The 21,920-nt window shown below is 45.8% G+C and overlaps 1 long non-coding RNA gene across 2 annotated transcripts in view; it reads right to left on the bottom strand.

The window, feature by feature from the left end:
* Positions 1–10,386: 10,386 nt before the first annotated feature.
* Positions 10,387–21,920, bottom strand: part of LOC138784330 (uncharacterized) — a 34,751-nt gene continuing 23,217 nt past the window's right edge. For both annotated transcript variants that reach the window (XR_011361819.1, XR_011361818.1), the window contains exon 3: positions 10,387–10,783. This is a non-coding gene — a long non-coding RNA (uncharacterized lncRNA). The remainder of the gene's footprint in view (positions 10,784–21,920) is intronic.

Below are 21,920 nucleotides of genomic sequence, written 5' to 3'. Positions count from 1 at the left end.
TAAGTGAAAAGTAGATTTACCAAAAACTGTAGGAAAACCCTTAAGGCTCGTTCACACTACGGAAAACAGCCGGAAATTCCAAGTGGAACCCCCGCTCGCGGACTCCACTCGGAATACCGCCTGCTATCTGTTTCAATTAAATGCCTCGCATGCCTCTGCCTTCCGTGCCTCTCCGCACAAAGAAGTGAAGTGGAGCGTAGAGGCGCACAAGGCATCCCATTGAAAAAGATAGCAGGTGGGTTTCTGAATGCTATGTAGAGGTATAGAGTTTATTTTATTATTACAAGGGCTTCATGGGCATCGCTACTGTTATCCGTACAGCCCTTGCTACCCGTTTATCGGGCAGTGTATGAGCTCAGTAAGCGAGCACCAATCCAGGAGATCAATGCTCGCTTACAGAAAGTCATCGGGTCATGTAATAGGGCCCTTATCTCCCGTAAAGCAATGTAGGTGCACTGGGAGAAACGCCAAAAAGTGCCCCAACTGGACCATAATTTTAGCAAATGAAGATAATACCTGGATGCTGCTCCTGATGGAGTGCCCAAACTCAGCCATAATGTTAGCAAATGAGGATAATTCCTGGATGCCGCTCCTGATATGTGTGAGTTAACACAATTGTTTTTTGAGGACAGATCCTCTTTAGATTTGTTTTAATTTAAACAGGTCGATACAATTATTATATATAGAATATATTATTTTTTGTATCTAGTTGTTTTTGCAGTTGTCCGGTATAACATATATTCATTAGTAAGTTGCGTTCTATAGACAAATCTCAGCACTGATCCCCGGCCTTAATTGCTGGTGTAAACATTCATCTTCATTGTTAGAGTTAATATAAAAGCTGCTATGATTCTGTGTCACTGCAAAGTCTGGAAATGCAAGATTCCATAGCAACACATCTAACAGATTGCGAGGTCACATTCACAATTTACACGTTATACGAAAGAAAGAAAAATGTGTTTTGGCTTCTGATTCTGCATGGCAACTAGAATCTATTAATTCTGTAGAAATAAAACTTTTCTTATTTTGCTTTTCTAAGTAACAGTCAGCCAGCTTTTCTATCCAACCCCCCAGATAGGGTTTCTGTATTAGGCTATGTTCACACTGCGTATGAGTCCGGCCGTAGTGTGAACCACGAATATACGCACGTAGTTTTGAGGTTGATGTGGTCGCTTGAAAGTATACGATATACGCCCGCACAGTGCACACTACGTGAGCTTACGGCCGGATTGTATGCCGCGGCGTGAAAAATGAACAAGACCATTGTTTGAGGACGGAAATGTTCCAACTCACGGCCGTGGATTTCCATGCGGTCCCGTACAAAGTACTTATTTCAGCCAAATTGAACTTGATTTTTCGATCCAAAAGGTTCTGTGAGTTTTATTGGGCTGGGCGAAGATTTCCAAGTAAATGACCTGTTATAGATCGCTTCGAAACAAGCTAGGGAAGCATAACTGTACTACGGGCGTATGTTCGCAGGTCGTACACATCCGGCCGCATGTCGATTTTTCCCACGCCCGTAGTTTCAGCCACACATGTACGGCGGCGTACGAAATGCGGCCAGACTCATACGCAGTGTGAACATAGCCTTAAAGAGGATGTACCACCTGGTACATCCTCTTTAACCTAAACCCACTGATCAAACGGCACCGGCACGGGGAAGCCGGTGCCGCGGTCCGTTTTTCGGACCGAGGCCTGGTTCCTGTGCACTGCGCCGTTCTATGCACCGAACCGGACGGTGCTTAAGCACTGGAGGCCGGCCGGGCCGCCCCCAGTGGGAGAGAATTCCCTCCCCTGTATGATGCGGCTCCATTCATTCTAAGGGATCAGTTTGATTAGTGGGTTTAGTTTAATGAGGATGTACCAGGTGGTGCATCCTCTTTAAGGGGACATCAGAGCCTATAATATGGCTTGAGAACCGTGCGGACAGGGCTGCATGAACAATCGCTAGGTGTCCAACCCCACAAGGTCATGATGGAAATACCCCTTTAAGGACTCTTCCCACATTTCTCATGGTGCGTTTACACAGGCAGATTTATCTGACAGATTTTGGAAGCCAAAACCAGGAATGGATTTGAAAAGAAGAGAAATCTCAGTCTTTCCTTTATTACCCGTTCCCTGTTTATGGTCTGTGCCTGGCTTTGGCTTCAAAAATCTGTCAGATAAATCTCTCTGTGTAAACGCACCATAAGTGTTGGAATAATATTGTCTTTAGGATTCCTGCAGGTGTTCTAGAGTCTGCCTCACTCATTAGGATTCCTACCCGATGTCTTGGTAACGGAACATTGTGTCTTTTGTTTATCCACCCACAAGCCATTGTTAACAGTGACTACCTGAGTAAAAGTGATCTCTTTATTCCCCATTGGGTAAAGTTCACAATCAAGAAAACAAAATCTCTTAAGGTCCCATCACACAGAACGATTATCTCAGGGGTGTAGCTAGGATTTATGGGGCCTCATAGCAATGAACTGTAAGCCCCCCCCCAAACACACACACACAACACAATTATATTATATATATATATATATATATATATATATATATATATATATATATATATATATATGAACGTTTTGCAAGAAGAGCATTGCTTTGGTTTAAGAGTTCCCTGTACTGGATGGGAGGTGGAGCGGGTTAAGGGCATGGCCTGCATAGCGGGGTCTACAGCCAGGGCCGGACTGGGACTTAAAATCAGCCCTGGCACTCAAACCTCAGCAGCCCACATAATATATGCTCCCCAATATATTATAGACAGCAGTGTGCTATACAGGCTGTAGCGAATTCTGCTCATTACTCACTACTTCATTAAATACATGAACCCTACCATCAACACATAAAAAACAACATAATCTGCTGTGGATTTGATGTTGCATATTTATGTGTTTCAGATGCACCAAATCCACAATAAGAGTGGTCCATACCACGTACAGTGTTGTAGATCCCGGCATACAGGTGCGAGGGAGATATAAGTGACAGGACCTTTAGTCCTACATAAACTTTTATAATCATTACCAGCTGAAGTGTGAGAGGTAGAGCAGAGCCCCAGCTGCACCTCCTGCCCCGGCCTGCTCTGACTGATTTACACTTTAGCTGGTAATAAAAAGGAGTAATTATAGTTAAATCCAGTGACTCACAGGAGGTGTCTTCTGTGCATGAATAGCAAGTGACGTTTTTGCTGAAATTGTTCTCTTTTTCTTGGTTGGCTATCATGAAGACTTCTCCAGCCATGACACCTCCCTGCAAGATCTACCAGACAAACAATTTAGGATCCTTGCTCCAGCATCATCTTCAAGTGTATTGCTTTAGGCTACGTTCACACTGAGCAAAAGGGGCGGATTACGCGAGGAAATATTTCCGCTTGAAATCAACTGACGCTGAATTCCGAGCAGAATATAAGCAGAATGCAAGCAGAATCCCTGCGTATTCAGCTAGGAAAGTGTTCAGCTCGTAATCAGCTCTTGACAAATTCAGCGCGGAATACTCGAGGAATCCGCGCTGAATCCGCATGCATTCAGCGCTGAAATTCAGCGAGTATTTGGCGAGTAAACTAGACTATACCAGAACATATACTAGAATCCTCCCCCCCTTTTTCCCCAATTCCGCGCTGATTCAGCGCGTAATTTCCGCTTGTATTACGCTTGTATTCCGCGCCGAATACGCGCGTATTCCGCGCTGAAACAGAAAATCAGAGCCCCATTGGTTTGTATAGGCTTCCGCTAGCGGAAGAATGAACATGTTCTTTCTTCTGGCGGAAAGCGGATTAGTTCAGTGCGGAAATTCCACTGTGTGAACTGCAGAGCAGAATTTCCATTCAACACAATGGAAATTAGCTCTGCACCTATTTTAACAGCTGAAATTTCAGCGCTGATTCAGTGCAGAAATTCAGCTGCTTTTGCTCTGTGTGAACGAGCCCAACACAGTAACCTTTCTCCCTCTGTGCCCCCTTATAAGCAGTCTGTGCTACTAAATAGTAGTCCAGCCCTTCTGCACCTCTATATAGTATTATAGTATCAGGTCCCCTCTGTATTTCTTACCCGCATCCACACACCACATATGCTATACATACATCGCAAACACTCAACACACACTGTGCACACATACATACATACATACTGTGCATACATACATACATACATAAAGACAAACACACACACACTGTGCATGCATACATACTGTGCATGCACACAAATATACATACAGACACACTGTGCACACATACATACACACTGTGCATACATACATATATGCATAGACGCACACTGTGCACACATACATACGGTGCATGCATACATACATACACACATACTGTGCATACATACATGTACACATACATACACACTGTGCATACATACATATATATATTGTGGACATGTCACGGGAAAAGTGCTCGAGGGGGTGTACATCTCACCCAGGTTAATACGGAGTGTGAGATGGTAAGTCCAGGAGGCATCTGTGCTCAGCAGTGTTATGCTGCTGAGCTATTATTTATTATTGCCGGGCCTGGACTTACATGGAATGGCAGATAGGTTTTGGTAGTGGGATTTGCCATTCCCTCCCCCCGATCCAGGTCAGGTTTTGGGGTCAGGTGTCTCTGGCCCTAATCAAGCCTGACAGAGAAAAGCCCTGCAGAGGATCCTTGTTTTGCTCTCAGACAGGCGTGAACAGCCTGCATGGTGTGTTCGCTGGGAGCTGGGGCTTATGCACACCCTGCAATATTACCTGCCAAGTGAAGTGCCAGAGAGGTAACCTGTTGTATTAGTAAGCGCCCAGACGGGCAGGACTTTTTGTTTTGTTTATTCTCACTGCACGGTGTTGCTGTATTTATGTTGCTGGACCGTTTATGCTACAAATAAACACCAAAGCTGTTTTATGAGCCCAAGTTTGCTGCCTGAACTGTGTCCAAACACACCATCCCCCGGGAAGATCCCTACAATATATACATAACTACATACATACACACTGTGCATACATACATGTATACATACAGACACACATTGTGCATACATACATACATAATAAACACACACTGTGCATGCATACATATGTACACATGTAGCCGGTATTAAACAGATTGTGCTGACGCTACAGTTTGTGTATGGTCACATGTCGGCACAATTTGTCTACCACAGGCAGTATACACTTTGTGTAGCGCTGTGTACTGCAGATTCCCTTGGGCTGGGCGCACTACAACCAACCCCTGGCATCCCTCTCACAAAGTAGACTATAAACTAGGACAGCATCTCCTCCATGCAAAACATGTGTTTTCATATTCTACCACATTGCATATACAAAAAATATATAATACTGTAAGAATAAAAAGACACAATTTTTGCATGAAGTAGATGTGGTCCTTTGTATTTTGTTTAATACATGCACATATGAACACAATCTGTACAAATATACATTATAAAGCCATGTTCCCACTGCATAGGTTATGTAACAATCATGGCTGTTGTAACAACGGCCATGATTACTATGGAACTTATGTAATGGTACTTTCTAAGGAATCTTGACTGGAGTGTATACACATAGTATACACTCCGGCCGGGATCCCTAGTGGCGCCGCATGAAACTGACATGTCAGTTGTCTGGGGCCACAGAAAACCGAGTCAGTTCACACAATGGCGCGTGCGACTCTGGACGCACGCTCCATTGTGAGCAGCAGGGAATTCGGCTGCAGACACACACTGATGCGCCTGCATCCGAATTCAGCGGCAGTGAAGATTATCCGTCTGGTACTGCAGTACCGACTGGAATGATCTTCTCTAACACCGTCCACAGAACGGCCGGTATGTTACGCCATGTGAACATGGCCTCTATATGCATGCCTACTGCACATTCATACATGCATTTATCATAAGCATACTACAGAGGAATGCATACACTATATATATATATACACACACACACACACATATATATATATATATATATATATATATATATATACTGTAAATGCATATATCATATATAAATACACACTATACATACATATAGAAATCCTTTACACACACAATACACATACTGTACACACTACTATATAGATACACAGTTTCACTTTGCACTCACACTATAAGACAAGAAACAATCACTTACTGTTCATAGACAAGCTCCTTCCATCCCAGCTACTGACAGGTCCTCCTCCCTCACAGCCAGCATGGTGCTCCCCTGCCCCTCCGACAGCAGAGCAGGAAGGAGATGATGACGTCACTGAGTGGGGGGAGGGAAAGTTGGTTGCGTCCTTACACAGGGGGGGAGGGCAGGCTTTGGCTGTAGCTTGGTGAGAAGAACAGGTCTTTAAGAGTCCTTCTTTCTTCTCACCAAGCAGTGCTGTTTGTTCATAGCAGCAAGGGCCCCCTCTGTGTGATTCCTCAGTCGGCAGCAGCCACTCTATGCTGCAGGGGGCAGCAGCTCCTTCTCCCCCGTCCTCCATTAATCAGCTCCCCTGCGGCAGGAAATGACGTCAGCCGACGGTAGCAGACGTGCCTGTGCGGCACCTCTGCTACACATAGAGAAATAACTAAGAGGCAGAGCGGCCCTTGAGTGTTCTGGAGGGGAGGGGGCGGAGGGAGTATGCCGGCTCAGCCCCATTAGCAGAGGCCGAGGGAACAGCGCGGTGGCCGGCAGCGTTGTTCTCTCAACCACTGCAGGGGCCGATATTAGTTTGCAGGGGGACCAGCAGCCCCTCTGATTGGTAATCCTGGCGGCCCAGCGGGCATTCGCCCGCTCCGCCAGATTACCAATCCGGGCCTGTCTACAGCCCTGTACTCTGACCGAGAAAGTCTCCCTCACCTTCCTAATCATAGCAGATTCACTTTAGGCTGGGGCTTGCATCAGGGGACAGGACTGTGGAGGTAATCTCTTTACAGCTTTAACCCCTCTTTCCCCGGACAGAGTGCTATACTGTGCCCATATCTGCCCTGCTTATTCCTTCATGTTCCCTGTAGTCTCTGTCAGCCCTTGTGTTTCCCATCAATTCCATTCCTGCTATAATGTGCCTGCACTCACACTCAGCTATACACACTGCTTCTATAATGTGCCTGCACTCACACTCCTCACTGCCAGAGACAGAATCCTGCCTGTAGCCACAAGAGTGACTGGCAAAGCAGAGAGCCAATGGCTGTCAGTCCACTGTATTTAACAATAAGGGCCCATTAGGAGCCCTTATGGTTAAATACATAGGTGCAGGAGCAGACTACCTTCTGCTTAACCCCCTATATACTGCAGTGTGTAAATGACCCAAAGTTCACTTACATGCTGCAACACAAAAAGCTTCACTGCTCTAATAACCCCTGACCTCTGCATGAAGCTCTGCAAATCTTCCTACTTGATTGAGGCAGCCGGAGAACAGGGGTCAGGAGTTATTAGAGCTGTGAAGCAGAGATCTCCTTGTCTTCTGCTTTTCAACCTTTTTTTGTGTTGCAGCATGTAAGTGATATACATGGCAGCGTATAGGAAGTATAAGGAGACTGGGAATGAAGCTGACATAGAGACGTACAAAAGTATACAGAAGGAGGCAAAGCAGATTATAAATGCTGCTAAAGCCTCAAAAGAAGAGGAAATGGCAAAATCTGTTACTGCGGGTAATAAAACCTTCTTCAGATATATAAGTGACAGGAAGAAGAAGAAGAATGGCTGCAGCATTACTAAAATAAGTAATGGGGAGAATACGTTTATTGATGGAGATAAGGCGGTCGCTGACTATTTGAATAGTTACTTCTGCTCAGTGTTTTCAGAAGGCGGCCTTCACAATCACAGGATGGTTGGACACAACATTGCCTCCAGTTATATGGGTTCGGCTCCAGTATTTTCAGAGGCTGAAGTTGCAGAGGAACTTGCCCGTTTAAAGCTGAATAAGGCGATGGGTCCAGATGGGATCCATCCCAGGGTTCTTAAAGAACTCAGATCTGTGATTGCTGCCCCCCTGACAGATCTGTATAACCAATCCCTGCTAACAGGAGATGTCCCCGATGATTGGAGAACAGCCAATGTTATACCAATCCACAAGAAGGGGAATAGAGAAGAGCCCAGTAACTACAGGCCAGTGAGCCTGACATCTGTAGTAGTGAAAATGATGGAAACTCTTCTAAAAAAGAAGATAATGGATCACCTAAGAATCAACAATTTGATGGATCCAAACCAGCATGGCTTTACTGAGGGCCGATCATGTCAGACTAATCTCATTGATTTCTTTGATTATGTCACAAAAGTGCTGGATGAAGGTGGTGCTGTGGATATCGCCTATCTGGACTTCAGCAAAGCCTCAGATACAGTTCCCCATAAAGAGCTGATAGAGAAGTTGGAGAAAATTGGACTAAATCCCTGGATAGTTCAGTGGATTTGTGGTTGGCTGAAGGAGAGATATCAGAGGGTTGTTGTTAATGGTGTATATTCTGAGCAGAGACTGGTTACAAGTGGTGTGCCACAAGGGTCTGTTCTGGGTCCTATTCTTTTTAATATGTTTGTAAGTGACATAGGAGAAGGGTTGATAGGTAAAGTTTGTCTGTTTGCTGACGACACAAAAGTGTGCAATAGGGTGGATATTCCTGGAGGTGTCAGTAATATGGAAAATGATTTAGCTTTGCTAGATACGTGGTCCAAACAGTGGAAATTGAAGTTCAACGTTTCCAAATGTAAAATAATGCACTTGGGGAGGAGGAATCCTCTATCCGAGTATCACATCGGCAGTACTGTGTTGGAAAAGACTTCAGAAGAGAAGGATTTAGGGGTAATGATTTCTGAAAGCCTTAAAATGAGTCACCAGTGCAACCAGGCGGTGGGGAAAGCAAATCGTATGCTGGGGTGTATAGCTAGAGGTATAACCAGTAGGAAGAGGGAGATTGTGATCCCGCTGTATAGAGCTCTGGTGAGGCCACATCTGGAATACTGTGTCCAGTTCTGGAGACCTCACCTAAAAAAGGACATTGATAAAATAGAACGGGTCCAAAGACGAGCTACAAAAATGGTGGAGGGTGTGAGGCATAAACCATATCAGGAAAGACTTAAGGATTTGAATCTGTATAGTCTGGAGGGAAGACGGGAAAGGGGGGACATGATTGAAACCTTTAAGTATGTTAAGGGACTAAATAAGGTTCAAGAGGGGAGTGTTTTTAGTAAAAAACTGAGCTCAAGAACAAGAGGACACAGTGAGAGGTTAGTTGGGGGAAAGATCAGAAGCAATGTAAGAAAATATTATTTTACTGAAAGAGTAGTAGATACCTGGAACAAACTTCCAGCAGAGGTGGTTGGTAAATCTACAATAACAGAATTTAAACACGCCTGGGATAGACATATATCTATCCTAAGATAATAAGGAAGAAAATACTAAAAGGGCGGACTAGATGGACCCAGTGGTCTTTTTCTGCCGACAATCTTCTATGTTTCTATGTTTCTATCATTGGGGCACTTACACACTGCAGTACATATAGAGTTAAGCAGAATGGCACAGGCTCTTACCTTCCATGTATCCCCTGGGCCCACCTGCTGCATGGTTCCTATAGCAGCTGCCTGGCCTGCCTCTATGGTAGCTATGCCACTGAATTATCTGCTGAATCAAGCCAAATTGGGCATATACCGCTCCGTGTAATAAAGGCAATGATCAGCCAAGGAGCAAGCAATTGTTCACTCGATTGTCTTTCAACATGTTTAAAAACAAAGATGTTTTTTTCCTTTCCATGCTCCCCCGGTGTCCTCCTGCCATGTCTCTAGTTACTTCTGTTTAGCCAATTGCGGTGGGGGATGCAGAGACATGGCAGGAGGACACCAAAAGGGAGTGGCAAGGTAAGCATATGTACATCTTAATTATTTTCTATGTAAAGCTATATGAACATCTCCATGCAGCCCAGCATGCACGATTATTGAGTCGTATAACAGCCTTAGCAAGCGATCTATCAGATCAGCGCTCCCATAACCTGTGAGTCGTGTAATACCGCCCTTAGACTTTGTTCCCTGGTTCGGCCAAATTTTTTAGCCACCCATCGGGACCACTTGATTTCCTGTAATCCACGCAATAGGGGAGATTTCTCAAACATGGTGTAAAGTGAAACTGGCTCAGTTGCCCCTAGCAACCAATCAGATTCCACCTTTCATTCCTCACAGATTCTTTGGAAAATGAAAGGTGGAATCTGATTGGTTGCTAGGGGCAACTGAGCCAGTTTCACTTTACACCATGTTTGATAAATCTCCCCCTAAGTTTTTTTTTTTTTACCTTTTAATGATAATTGATGGATGACTCCATCATACTCCAATAGACGGAGCTATGAACCTGAGACCCCGCTAATCACTCAGTAATTTCTCCTTCTCTCATGTGAAATGACTAATTACTTCTGACATTAATTAGGGAGGAAATAATTTTAGATCATCAATGGATCAATGGATCACCTTCTTCATTTACAGTCATATATTACCTGACCTTACAAGTAAAAATTACCAGGAATCATATTAGCTGTAATTATGTGTAATTACTAATCCAGGTGAAGTAAGGCAAGTATAAGCTCTCTTCCTGGCCGGTACTATCGACAGGGTCATGTATCATTTGCAGGAAACATTTCTTCTTGTGTCCATCAGTGTGCAAGACATCTAGTATCAGAGTCATCTTCTAGAGCAGGAATGGGGGACCTTCAAGGGAACCTCTGGCTGCAAAATTGTTGAGGAATGGTTTAAGGAACGAGACAAAGAGATCAAGTTGTTGGCTTGGACACTGGATTCCCCAGATCTGAATCCAGTCAATCTGTGTGATATGCTGGGAAACAATTCCAATTCATGAAGGCCGCACCTCAGTACTCTGGAGAAAAAAAAATCGAAATTACTTTTTAGAAATCTCAAGCCTATACAGTTCATCAAAGGTTAAAAATAAATTATTTTAAACTTTTTATTTAGTTTTACAAATTATAGCTCTAGCCAGGTCAAGATTATCATTCCAGCTCCTGAACCCTCACATCCAGGCCCGCATCGGTACAGAAGCCTACAGGGGCCCCACTTAGCTCTCTACTCATTCTGCCTACTCCCTACTTAGCTCCTTACTGATGTGTGTATTTATGGGGAAAGCATATGTAATAGACCACAGATGGGGGAGGCCCAATCATTTGTACCAGGGTCCATTGGTTATAGCTATTAGTGGGACCATACATTAGTGGGACCATACACTTCATTACTTCATTACTTCATGGGAAACAAGCACAAATTGTCAAGTTTGGGCTATGGCGTTTAACCCCTTCAGGACCGGGCTAATTTTCATTTTTGCGTTTTCATTTTTTCCTCCTCGTGTTTAAAAGGCCATAGCACTTGCATTTTTTCACCTACAGACCCACATGATCCCTTATTTTTTGTGCCACTAATTGTACTTTGCAATGACAGACCTAATTTTTCCATAAAGAATGCTGTAAAATCAGAAAAAAATATATTTGTGCAGTGAAATTAAAAAAAGAAAAGGAATTTGTTTTCATTTTGGGGGGTTTCATGCGTACGCCATTCGTTTAATAGTAAAACTGACATGTTATATATGTTCCTCAAGTCGGTACGATTACAATGATATGTAATTTATATCACTTTTCTTTTATCTGACAGTTTTTTTAAAAGGTTTTGATTTTTTAAAAGCTAAGTGTGTTTAATATCACTCTATTCCCAGCCTTATAACGCTTTTATCATTTGGTCTATGGGGCTAAGTGAGGTATCATTGTTTGCGCCATGATCTTTTATTTCTATTTGTACTTGCATATATGTGACTTTTTGATCACTTTTTATTACAATTTTTCTGGATTTGATTTGACAAAAAATGCGCAATTTAGCACTTTGGCAGGTTTTTGTGCTTACGCCATTTACCGTGCGAGATCCGGAATGTAGTAATTTAATAGTTTGGGTGATTACGCACGCCGCAATACCAAACATGTTTTTTTATTTATATTTAATTTATAAAATGGGAAAAGGGGGTGATTTAAACTTTTATTAGGGGAGGGGAGTTTTTATTAATAAACTTTTTTTTTTTTTACAGTAACTTTTTGTCCCCCTGGGGGACTTTCAGTATTACTGCAGTAATTTCCCATAGAGATCACTGCAGTATACGTAATACAGCAATGATAGATCAGATCATTGCTGTATTGCTTTAGTCTGCAGCAGACCAGATGAATGAATTGACGAGCCGGACAGCACGGTAAGCAAAAGGGATCTTCCCTCCGCGATCGCATCCCCCACTAGACACCAGGGAAAGGGGGAAATAATACATTTAAATGCAGCTGTCAGTTTTGACAGCCGCGGTCCCGGGCTGTACATAGCACCTGGGATCGTGGCGGTTCAGAGTGGGGTTGCCACGCGGCCCCCCTCAGAACTGCCCCTCCCGCATCAGGACGTACAGTTACGCCCTGATGCGGGAAGGGGTTAAAAAACATGTATCATTAGAAGATGACGTATAATTTAAATTAAAGGAAAGCTGTCAGGGGCAGGGGGGAATGTGATAACAACCACGAACATACCTCTCCCTGGGGCACCCCTACCAGACTCTGGGATCTCCAGGTTGTCACAATTCTGTTGATGGACTAGCTGCTCAGCCAGTCAGTCACTGGGGCGGGCCGCAGTTACAACTGTCCTCTTGCAGGGGTTCCAAGACCGGTCCCACCACTCACTGTGGGAACGGGGAGAGGTAAGTGCATTCTCCTGATCAAATTCCCTCCTGCCCCTGCCCGCTGCTGGATTTTCAAATTCACCAGACTTCTTTTTTAAACGTATAATGTTAGTTGTTTTCTGTTAAAATATGCTAGTATCTACATAAACAATCTTGAAATGTTTCCATCCTGTTGAGCATGGCTTTGCTGAATAGACAGGGTCAGATTAAACAGATTCATCTCATTATTATTAGATTGGTTTTATGACATTACAATTGTCGTCTTTAGATAAAATAGCATAAGTATACACAACTCTGTGTATATATATATATATATATATATATATATATACACACAGTATATATAGTAGTAGGGATCTTCCCGGGGGATGGTGTGTTTGGACACAGTTCACAGCAGACTTGGATTCATAAAAGAGCAGCTTGGCGTTTATTTGTAGCATAAACAGTCCAGCAAACAGAAATACAGCAACACCGTGCTTTTCAGTATAAACTAAATAAAAAGATCTTGCCCGTCTGGGCGCTTACTAACAGGTTCTCTCACCTATCTGACACTGTATAACAGGGCGTCTTTCGCCTGGATATCGCAGGGTGTATCTTAGCTCCAGCAGTGGCTGCATTTGCAGCTTCCACCAAACACACTGGCTGAGAGCGACCACCTGCAGCTCTGCAGAGCTTTTACCCTCTCAGGCTCATTAGCTTCAGAGCTCACCTGATCCCAAAACCCGAACTGGATCGGGGGAGGGAATGACAGGTCCCACTACCAAACCTACCTGCCATTCCATGTAAATCCAGGCCCGGCAACAATAAGTAACTCAGCAGCATAACACTGCTGAGTAACAGATCCATCCTGGACTTACCATCTCACGCTGTGTACTGTGTACACCCCCTCGAACACTTCTCCAGTGACATGTCTACAATATATATATATCTGTGACACGGGGGAGGGGGCTGCTTGTTATCACCTTTAGGAAACTGTAATAACCTGTGAAATTTCTCTTTTAATTCACCTATAGTTTCAACTGCCGTAATGCGCACACACCCTGCTGCGCTGTCTCTATGGACCTTTTATATGGCCGCCCCTTGAGAAGTTTTTGAAAGTTAAAAAAAAGCAAAAACTTTTCATTTTTAAAGAAACACATCATCTCCCTCCTACAGATTTGTATCTAAAATTGCCTAGATGATGCATGCTCTTGGATATAGCACCACGTGGAGGAAGCCAGGCAGCCGTTGCACCAGTCATGACTGTTCTTTCAATGCCACAAACTGATTCCTCATCGCAGCGTTTCGGAGAGAATTTACAGATTCTCTGATTAGAAAGACAACTAAAAAACATGTTTTGGCAACATCTCAAGTTGTGCGGTAACAGTGTCTGCCGTAGCGGAGCTATTGATGGATGATGGCCAGATGATGTCACTGACGGCAACAACAAGCAGCTAAACCATCCGCTTATTTACTTGTATAATTATAAGACCGGATGATTGGTTTACAGAATTTAATAGTAGACGTACAAGAATGCAGAATGTTTTATGAATATTTTATGCAAATTTTAGCATATGGTGAACTGTAATAACATGGGCTTGATTGTCAGATAGAAGCTTACAAGCTTATGTCATTGCATGCAAACGGGTCGGATCATGTGACCAACAATTATTATTGCCCGAAACCTATTGAGTTCCTATAGTGTTCAATAACAATCTGTATTCTGGTATTTTGGAGCACTCAAACTTTGTCAATTTTCAAATAACTTTTTATTTTCACTTTACTGTAGGTTGTTTTTTGTGGAGCAAGGTGTAGGTTTTTACTCTTGGTACATTAGTGTCACAATTTTCTTTTCAATTTAAAGGGGTACTCCAAGGAAAATATTTTTCTTTCAAATCAGTTGGTTTCAGAAAGTATTATAGATTAGTAATTTATTTCTATTTAAAAATCTCCAGTCTTTCAGTACTCATCAGCTGCTGTATGTCCTGCAGGAAGTGGTGTATTCTTTCCAGTTTGATGCAGTGCTCTCTCTGCTGCCATCTCTGTCTATGTAAGGAACTGTTCAGCACAGGAGTTTTTTTTTATGGGGATTTGCTACTTCTGCACAGTTCCTGACATGGCCAGAGGTGGCAGCAAAGAGCACTGTGTCAGACTGGAATACACTACTACTTCCTTCAAGATTACAAATTACAAATCTATACAACTATTTTTTTTTTAAGCATATTTGTATTTTAAAAATTACAGAGAGAAAATTAGATAAGCATTTTTATTAAGGAGATTTTTTCAGTATCACAAATGATTCTTATTGAATATCATCATGCAAAAGAACCCCCATGCATGAGGCTATATATATATATATTTGTGCGTATTGCAGCATAAGGCTACTGTATGTTCACACAATGTTTTTAGCTCCGTTTAAAATGATGTCCGTCATTTTGAATCTATAATAACAGACGTCATTTAGCTGTCTGGCCGCCCGTCAGCTCCTTGCGCTGTCATCTCCTTCTCCTGTAATGCAGGTGATGGGATTATGTCACTCTTCAGAAGCCAAGACTAGTCAGATGAGGTCAGATTGCCATGTCCCAATGACACCCTGGACAGGTGAATCTCTTTGGAGGGGAGAACTGCTTACATTAGGGGTCACTGTATATTTTTGCCTCCTAAGGGGACAGTATATTTTAGTTGGAGATCTGCTACAAAAGTGATAAACCAAAGCTACCGGATGCTGAGTAGAGATGATCGAACATCGGAAAATCGTAGGTTCGATCGAACTCGAACATTCCCGAACCTTCCGCATTAGATTCCTGGTCTGTGGGGAAGGAGGAGACAGCCCGGGGACCGCCTGGAATTCAGGGATACAGTCTAGGTAATAGTCTGTATCCCGGAATTCCAGGCAGTACCCGGGCTGCCTCCTCCTTCCCCACGGACCGGGAAGGCATCGGGAATCAAATGCGAAAGGTTCGGGAATGTTCATGTTCGATCGAACCTATGATTTTCCAATGTTTCATCATCTCTAGTGCTGAGAAGGAGCTGGAAAGAAGGAAAGCAAAAAGGAGGACAGTTAAGACTCTATTAATCTCAACGATTATCGGCCTTACTGACTGTTCAGGCCGATAATCATTCAGTGTCATAGTGCACGTTGAAAGACAACGGTCAGCCAGCATGCAAAATGTCTGCTGATTATGGTCTTTCAACACTCTAAAAGATCACAATCATATCCGCGATGGCACATGTAACCGTATAACTGTACCGGTAGCAGCAGACCGCCACTAACTTCAATGGGCCACCCGGACGATCCTTCGATCCCCTCCTGCTTCTCACAGCTTGCTGTCTGTACATGAAATAGGACAGACAACAAGCTGCAAAAAATGGGGAAGCGAGCTCTGACCTGACAGGTTGGTGTTCACTTCCCCCGGAACATCAAGCCATAGAATATGGCTCTTAAATAAATTGTCACCCATGAGCCAAGAAATGGTTTTAGTGGAGACCTGCAAGTGTTTCTTGCATGAGGTAGGGGCAGTCCTGTCCTGCACTGCGCTGAATATGCACATTTGTAACATTTAATTTCCCTGTGGGGGCGCAAACGGGTGTAAATGTACGCCCCGCCGGGTTACGGGGCTATGGAGCGGGCTCAGGAGCTGAGCTCACCCCATAGCGGGTAAGGACCGAGTGCTATCTGCAGCCAGGCCCTCACCCTCAATGGCGGGCTGCCGCGATCCCGTGGTCGCCTGCCATTAACCCCTTAAACGCCACGATCGTGCCGCCCGGCGTTTAAGTGTAAGTGACCGGAGCACCAATCGGGACCCCCCCCCAGCGTGTCAGCAGGGCCCCAATTGCATGGCCTGACTGCTGGAGGTCTAATCCTTACCTCCATGCAGTCCGATCTTCAATCTTCTGATAGAGTCTGCCACAGGCCACAGGCAGGCTCTATCACAAGATCACAGATAACACTGATCACTGTTACTGATCTAATGTATGTATGTAAAAACTATTAAAGTGTAAAAAAAAAAAACTATAAAAGTTTTAAAAAATTTTCCAAAGCCCCTCCCAAATTCCTATTTTATACATAAAACACATAAAAATAATCTATTAAAATAAAATTTAACCCTTTGAGGACCAGGCCCCAAATGACCCAGTGGACCGCGCAAATTTTGTTCTTTGCGCTTTCGTTTTCCCCTCCTCCCCTTCTAAGAGCTCCAGCACTTTCAGTTTTCTATCTATAGGGCCATGTAAGGGGTTGTTTTTTACAGGAATAGTTGTACTTTGTAGTGGTGTCTTTCATTTGACCATAACATGTATGATGGAATCCCAAAATTATTATTTATGAAGATATAAATAGGTGAAATCGTAAAAAAGAATGCAATATGGTAACGTTTGGGGGGTTCACGTGTCTACGTAATGCACTATATGGTAAAAGCGACATGATACCATTATTCTATAGGTCAGTCCGAACACAACCATATGCAGGTTACACAGATTCTCTACTGTTATATATATATTTTTTTAATGAAATCCTTTTTTTTGGCAATTAATTATTAATAAAATGGGCTTATTGTGACGCTTATAGCGCTTTTATTTTTACACCTACGGGGCTGTATGGGGTGTCATTTTTTGCGCCATGATCTCTAGTTTTTATTAATACCATATTTGTGAAGATCGGACGTTTTGATCACTTTTTATAATTTTTTTAAATATATAATGTAACATAAAATCGGTAATTCGCTCACTTTTTTCCCACTTTTCCTGCACGCCGTTCGCAATTACGCTTGTTATATTTTAATAGATCGGACAATTACGCACGCTACGGTATATTATATGTTTATTTATTTTTTTATTTTTATATGTTTTATTTATATAATGGGAATGGGGGTGATTTTAGCTTTTATTGGGGGAGGGGTTTGGGGGTAGTGTAATAGTGTTTTTAAATTTCCTTTGGGGGACTTGTACATTCATTACTTTGATTTTTACACTGATCATTGCTATGCCATAGGCATAGCATTGATCAGTGTTATCGGCGATCTGCTCATTGAGCCTGCCTGTGCAGGCTCAGAGAACAGAGCGCCGATCGGACCGCACGGAGGCAGGTGAGAGACCTCTGACGGTCCGTTTTAACGATCGGGACCCCCGCAGTGTCCCGATCGGTAAGTGACAGGGGAAACCGCAGCTTTGAAGGAGTTAATGGCACGCCGCAGCGCGATCGCTGCAGCGCCTCAATAGCGGTGAGGTGCCGGCTGCTGATTGCAGCCGGCCCCCACCTGCTATGAAGCGCGCTCCGCTCCGGAGCTTGCTTCATAGCTCAGGACACAATAGGGTCATAGGGTCTGAATAGATTTTACTGCTAATAAAAATAGTAAAACGTTAGAAAACCTAGTAAACATGCATATGGCTGTGTTCAGACTGACCTATAGAATAAAGAAAAAATGCCAGTTTTACCATAAAGTTCATTAAGTAAACATGGGACCCCCCAAATTTCATCCCCATAAATGATATTTTGGGGGTTCCGTCATTCATTTTATGGCAGATTGAAAGATGCCATTATGTCACAGCCGCGGCGGCGTCCCGCGTTCCGGGCCGCCGCCGCGACCGCTTCCTGCCCCATGCAGCAGCCGGTGTCCATAGTTGGGGACCCGGCGCTGCTATCACCTCGGCCCCGGGGGGCGCCTTACCTCTCCACGCTCCTGTCTCCCGCTGTGCCGGCCGGCCGGCGCGCGCGTCCCCGCCTCCTAGGGCGCGCGCGCGCCGGCTGTCTCAGATTTAAAGGGGCAGTGCGCTCCTAATTGGTAGTTGCACCTAATCACTCCCCTATAAATCCCAGCTTGCCCTGTTCCCTGTGTTGGAGCCTCTACATGCTTCCCATAGCGTTTGGCCCAGCTCCCTGTTGTTCCTGTGTCCTGTCCGTTACCTGGTCCCAAGTCCCTGTTCCTGAGTCCTGTCCGTTACCTGGTCCCAAGTCCCCGTTCCTGGTTCCTGTTCCCCTGTCACTCCACCTGTTCCCGTGTCCAGCCTGTCACGTGCTCTCTCATCTGCAGACTATTGCCTGTGCCATCTCCTGCCACGCCTCGCCTGCCGACACCAGCAACCAAGCCAGGGGTAGCGACCTGGGGGTCGCCTGCCGCAGCAAGTCCATCCCGCCTTGCGGCGGGCTCTGGTGAAAACCAGCGGCCCCTTAGACTCCGCCCCCTGGTGAGGTTTGTGCCATCGCTGGTGCTGGTCCAGTGGATCCACTACTCCGGGCGTTACAGTAGGCTCCAACCATGGATCCCGGCGAGGTGCCTGATCTCCGTGACGTCGCCAGAGTGGTCACTCAGCAGGCGCAACAAATCCAGAAACAGTCACAGCAGATCCAGCAACTCACTGCCGCCTTACAGCAGCAGACTACTGCCCAGCGCACACCACCTCCTGACGCTTCTTCTTCACTCCGACTGGCCCTCCCAAGCAAGTACTCTGGGGACTCTAAGTTGTGCAGAGGATTCTTGACTCAGTGCACCATGCACATTGAACTTTTGAGTAGTCAGTTTTCCACCGAGCGCTCTAAGGTGGCTTTCATCATCAGCCTATTAGAGGGTAGAGCCCTGGCCTGGGCCACGCCACTGTGGGACCGTGATGATCCAGTTGCTGCCAATCTCCGGGCCTTCCTATTCGAGTTTCGCTCCGTCTTTGAGGAACCTGCCCGTGCTTCTTCAGCCGAGACTGCTCTCCTCAACCTCTCTCAAGGCAGCTCCTCTGTTGGTGACTACGCCATCCAGTTCCGCACCCTGGCAGCCGAATTGGACTGGAACGAGGCCGCCCTATTGGCCACCTTCAAGAAGGGCCTGTCTAGTCATGTGAGAGACGTGCTCGCTGCCCGAGACCTGCCTACCTCCCTGAACGAACTCATTCTACTGGCCACCCGAGTTGATACTCGTTTTTCGGAGAGGGAGGAGGAGGTTCGGCATGAACATTTACTAACCCGTTCCCGTCGCCATCCCCAGCTGGCGCCGGTTTTCCAGAATCCTGACCTTTCGATGTCCCAACCCTCTCCTGAGATTCCTATGCAGGTGGAACGGGCTCACCTGACGCCTGATGAAAGAATCCAGCGCCTGGAGCAGAATCTCTGTCTCTATTGCGGGGGTTCCGATCACTTCCGGCTGGGATGTCCCCTACGTCCCCAAACATCCGGAAAATGCTCGCACCTAGGTCCGGTGGGACAGGTGTCCCTAGGTGTGAATGCCACCATTCCAAGTCTGTCTATGCCAGTTTCCATCCGGACTCTCTCAGGACGAAATCATCAGACTACTGCCTTCCTCGATTCTGGGTCAGCAGGCAGTTTTATTGCGGCAACATTGGTCCAAAGATGGCGGCTACCCGTGACCCGACTAGCCAGGCCCCTGACTATCTCCTCGGTCACAGGCGAAATTCTTACCGACCGTGTGTACTACCAGACCGCACCTTTAGTCCTCCAGGTGGGTCCTTTACATCAAGAAAAGATATCCTTCTACGTCCTGCCCCATTCTTCCCCCGCGGTCCTCCTGGGACTCCCGTGGCTGCAAGAACATGCCCCTCAACTGGACTGGAGAACCGGGGAGATTCTCAGTTGGGGTCAGGACTGTTCCAACCAGTGTCTCAGGTCACCCTTAGACCAAGTGTACTATGTCGTTTCCTGTCCCAGCCAAGCCTCTATCCGACCTACCGGCAGAAGACCAAGACTCGGCGGATGCCTTCTCTGCCGAGGTGTACCCTCTCTCCATACCCAAGACTAAGGTCGGGTCCTCTCACCACCAGGAGAACTTACAGAAGGTCCTCGTCCACAGACCCACAGTCCCTTGCCATGTTTTACCGCCTGATCGCCTAGCACCAGTCGTCACCTCCTCGCTTCGGAGAGTACCCCCCGGAAAGACTCATGTTCACCCTGCGCTTCGAAGAGGTATTTTGAAGTGGGGTCATTCCTCGTTGGAGGCCGGGCACCCTGGAGTCCGTAAGACCGGCCAACGGATCTCTCGCCACTACTGGTGGTCCAGTTTGTTTCAAGATGTCAAAGACTTTGTGGCTTCCTGTGCCATCTGCAGGCAAGAAAGAGGGGGAGGCCAAAGGGGGGGGGGTACTGTCACAGCCGCGGCGGCGTCCCGCGTTCCGGGCCGCCGCCGCGACCGCTTCCTGCCCCATGCAGCAGCCGGTGTCCATAGTCGGGGACCCGGCGCTGCTATCACCTCGGCCCCGGGGGGCGCCTTACCTCTCCACGCTCCTGTCTCCCGCTGTGCCGGCCGGCGCGCGCGTCCCCGCCTCCTCGGGCGCGCGCGCGCCGGCTGTCTCAGATTTAAAGGGGCAGTGCGCTCCTAATTGGTAGTTGCACCTAATCACTCCCCTATAAATCCCAGCTTGCCCTGTTCCCTGTGTTGGAGCCTCTACATGCTTCCCATAGCGTTTGGCCCAGCTCCCTGTTGTTCCTGTGTCCTGTCCGTTACCTGGTCCCAAGTCCCTGTTCCTGAGTCCTGTCCGTTACCTGGTCCCAAGTCCCCGTTCCTGGTTCCTGTTCCCCTGTCACTCCACCTGTTCCCGTGTCCAGCCTGTCACGTGCTCTCTCATCTGCAGACTATTGCCTGTGCCATCTCCTGCCACGCCTCGCCTGCCGACACCAGCAACCAAGCCAGGGGTAGCGACCTGGGGGTCGCCTGCCGCAGCAAGTCCATCCCGCCTTGCGGCGGGCTCTGGTGAAAACCAGCGGCCCCTTAGACTCCGCCCCCTGGTGAGGTTTGTGCCATCGCTGGTGCTAGTCCAGTGGATCCACTACTCCGGGCGTTACACATTACAAAGTACACCTGCTCCTGGACAAAACAAGCCCTCACATGGCCCTGTAGATGGAAAACTCAAAGAGTTATGGGTCTTAGAAGGTGAGGAGGAAAAAAACTAAACCGCAAAAGTGACAATTGGCCCGGTCCTTAAGGGGTTAATGTAAAGGAGTCAAATAAGAGGGAAAAAGAGTCATTATCAGTAACAAGATTTTGCAAAGTTTTTCTTATCTTGGCTGTTAGTATTTATTTATGAATAGCAGGATTAGAATTGGAGGTATACTTTAACATGCTGTTATTTTCCCATCTACAAATGTTAGAATTCTGCTCTTTAGTATTGTACTCTTTGCCGGCACGCCTCCATGATAGTGATCATCATTATTATGGATACAGTGCTGCACAATCCCCTCTGTGACAGTATTCTCAGCCATCTCCAAAGCACTTGCACTCATGATGTAGAGCCACATGTATATCTCAGTTGTAGTACAAGGAATTCACCACATGGTGTCACCAGTGCACTGGGAATGCTCCTGAATCCCCTTTTTATTCCTACACAATCA

Source organism: Dendropsophus ebraccatus, chromosome 2 (assembly GCF_027789765.1).
Source record: "Dendropsophus ebraccatus isolate aDenEbr1 chromosome 2, aDenEbr1.pat, whole genome shotgun sequence".
Lineage (NCBI taxonomy): Eukaryota > Metazoa > Chordata > Amphibia > Anura > Hylidae > Dendropsophus > Dendropsophus ebraccatus.
The sequence above is the reverse complement of the archived record's forward strand: the minus strand, read 5'-3'. Positions and strand labels throughout refer to the sequence as shown.